We start from the raw sequence: 3,433 nt of genomic DNA on the forward strand, positions 1-3,433 counted from the left end.
CCATGTCCCCCTGCCTGCCATGTCCCCCTGCCTGCCACGTCCCCCTGCCTGCCACGTCCCCCTGCCTGCCATGTCCCCCTGCCTGCCAGCTCTGTGGAGCAGGTTTGCAGAGCTGTGGCACCGTCCCAGCCCAGTGACAAAGGACAGATTCAGGACAGGCCAGCACATGGCTCTGAAGCAAAAGGAAGCCTTTGCCTTCACATTTTCTGGCAGAAACCAAGCCATGGTTTCTCCCCAGAACCGAGCATGGCACCAAACAACAGCCCAAAAATCAGGCTTCTCTTCCTGGCTGCCCTGTGGCTGCCTGTTCTCAGAATCTGCTGCCAGCTCCATGACAAAGAAGTGGCCAGAGTGCAGCAATCAGGCTTTGCCTTGCCCTTCCCTTCCCTGTCCTGTCCCCAACATGCTCCTCACCCCAGTGCCTGCAGTCCCCTGGGCAGCAGGGAAATATCCACTGGCCCAGCTGCATCCCAGGCAGGCTCCCAGCTCTCCCATGTGGGATGGCACCTGCCAGCACTGCAGGGAAGGTAGAAAATACCACCTCCTCCCAAAGGAAAATGCCACTGTTTGGAGGCTCCAATATTGTGCCAACCTGCACTGTGTGTTGGTGCCACCCTGGAGGTCTCCACATGGGAGCACAGCCCTGTGCATGGCTCCCAGCCACCCAGCACCCCTCCTGAAGCTCCCTGCAGCCAAGGCTGGCATCGAGGGCAAGCTCTGTTGTGACAGGTGACCCAAACATGCCTGATGCTTTCTACACTGGACTGCTGGGACAGTTGGTGGAAGAGCCATCACCACCAGCTTCCAGCCCATGGGGGAGCAGCATCCTCCTCTCACCAAGTGTCCTCCCTCCAAAAGTGTCTTATCAGGACACATCAGCTGCCCCAGCCCCCCATTTGCAGACCAGCTTCCCCAAAACCAGGCTTGGGGCTGCAGCAGGGAGCTTTGCTGAGCTGGAGCTCAGTCTTGAGGAGCTCCAAGGTGCAGCACAAGGACAGGCTCAGCAGTGGTCAAACCACGTTGGCTCCTTCTCGCAACATCAGCTTGGTGATAGAGGACCCAAAACCTGCCACCACACTGCAGGTGCATCCAGTGCTTTAAAGAGAGGGATCAGGGGTGGCAGGGTGTGCTGAGCACAAGGAATCCCTGCCTTTCTCAGGGGTCCATTTCATGGTAAAATGATCCTGTTGTGCCACCTCGGAGTGAATCACCCAACCAAGCAGCAGAAACAGCGCCGGGCGCCTTCCACAGGTAACCATGGAAACCCAGAGCAAATAAACGCTATTTTCAAACCTCGGGCAGAACCTCCATGTGGGAAGCCCTGGTTGATCCCAGCTGCAGGTTGAGTGCTGGGATCCAGGCATGGATGCCCTGCAGAGGGAAGGATGGAGAAGACCAGCCAACACACCGCGTCCTGGAGGACCAGGAGCTCCTCCTTGCTTGCCCCTGATGGGGCATGTCAGGAAAAGGATGGTGGGGAAAAAAAACCCAACAAACAAACAGCTTTTCTTCGCACCATCCCCAGGAGATTAAGAAAGTGTAGAAACAAGGATGATTTTCCAGCTGCATTCACCCACAAGCATGGCATGGAAAAGAAGATCAGAGGTTTTATACAGGGTAGGAAAGTCCTGGACAGAGAGATGAGAAGGGAATGAGATGAGATTAGGTTAGATGAGAACAGAATGGGATGGGATAGAATGGAATACAATGAGGCCCCTGACTTGCCTCATCGAGAAGTCCAGCACCTGATAGTGTCCCAGATAAGGCGGAGTTAACAGTAGGGGATGGAAATCACTTAAGACCCAAGTAGAGCAAGAGAAACCTCATTTGTAAATCGCCCAAGGTCCTGACCAGGGAGATGGTGTCAGCCGAGGAACACGGGGAGCAGGGCGGACGGGGGGTCCCGTGATTCCTGCCGTGTGATTGTGGCCAGACGCTGCTGGAGGCGCTGAAGGAGGAAATGTTCTGACAGGGTTTGCTGCGATGCTGGGGGACGTTTGCTGCCCAGGCTGAGGGCAACGGGTCTGCTGCCAGCCCTGCATTTCCCAGCCCTGCATTTCCCAGCCCTGCATTTCCCAGCCCTGCATTTCCCAGCCCTGCTTTTCCCAGCCCTGCTGTTTCCAGCCCTGCTCCAGGCACCAGCTCTGCTCTGCTGACCCCCTCAGGCCCCCTTCCCCAGCACTGGCTGAGAGCCCACCCAGGCTTCTCATGCCCCACGCTGGGGTGTACGGAGATTTTTCAACATCTTAACACCAAACTCTCCTTGGAAGACCAGGTGGATGCAGCATCCCCTGCCAAAGCAGCCCTATCTGAACCCGGAGCAGCACAATGCTCCCAGCTGGCTCTCCAGACACCTTCCAGCCCTGCAAAGCCAGCAGCACCATGCAGTGTTTAGAACAGGAGCCTGGTGCAGAACGCCTGGCAAAGAGCTGACCCAGTTTGCAGAGAAGCAGCCCAGCCCTGGCGGCTCCGAGCAGCCCATGGGCAGCTCCTGCTCACCCCAAGCAGCCAGAGAAGGCTGGAGCCCCTGTGAAATGCTCTCCAGCACATTTTGTCCATGCAAAGACAGATACATTGTCCCAGGGTGGTAGTGAAGGAATCTGCCCTAAGGCCACTCTCAAAGTGCCACCCCAAATGGTGGTGGCACCCAGAGTTTGCCCCACTGGAAAGCCCAGCTCAAGCCCCTGCTCCCTTCCACAGGATGGGAAGACAACCTCAAATCCCCCTTCAGTTGCCTTTGGTGCTGTCCTGGGCAACACTAGCAGACATGTAGAGGGAGTGGGGTGAATCCAGCCCAAAATCAAAAGCATAAGTGGAGATGACAAGCCCTGCATTGGGTGGCAGCCTGGTGAGTGTCTGCCTGGCAGCGCGAGGAGGGGGAGGGCGAGTTGCTGTGGGAACAGGAGTGTGGGTTCTTCTCTCTCTGGGTTTCTGGCTCTTTGCCTTTGAGACCACATTCGCCTCCCAGTTTTGGGTTGAATTTTGTTCCCTCCTTTCCTCATCCTTTCCCTGGAGAAGGAAGTGTCCCTGCACCTCCATGAGGCAAAACCAGTGCTGGCATGAGAGCTTGGGGTGACCCCCTCAGGGGTGGACATGGGACCAGTGGCACCCGAGGAGGCTGGATGGGTGCAGCACCCATAGGCCCCTGAATCTGACTCCAAGAGGCAGGAGGAGGGAGACCCCAGCCCTGCACTGCCCTTTGCATGGGCCTGGAGACCCAGCCGCAGTGGCAGAGTGCTAGTGGTGGCAGAAACACCAGGGTTTTAAACCAAAAGTGTAGAAAGGATTTATTAGCATTAAATAATAGCATTAATAGCATTACTCTTGGTAACCCCCCAGCTTGCCTGGCATGATGGGGAGCCAGACAAGGTTGTACGTGCTGTCACCAGCATCCAAACAGTCCTCCTCCTCCTCAGGCCCACGTGGCCTTCAG

The sequence above is a fragment of the Chaetura pelagica genome, unplaced genomic scaffold, assembly GCF_000747805.2.
Source record: "Chaetura pelagica isolate M959 unplaced genomic scaffold, ChaPel_1.0 scaffold309, whole genome shotgun sequence".
NCBI lineage: Eukaryota > Metazoa > Chordata > Aves > Apodiformes > Apodidae > Chaetura > Chaetura pelagica.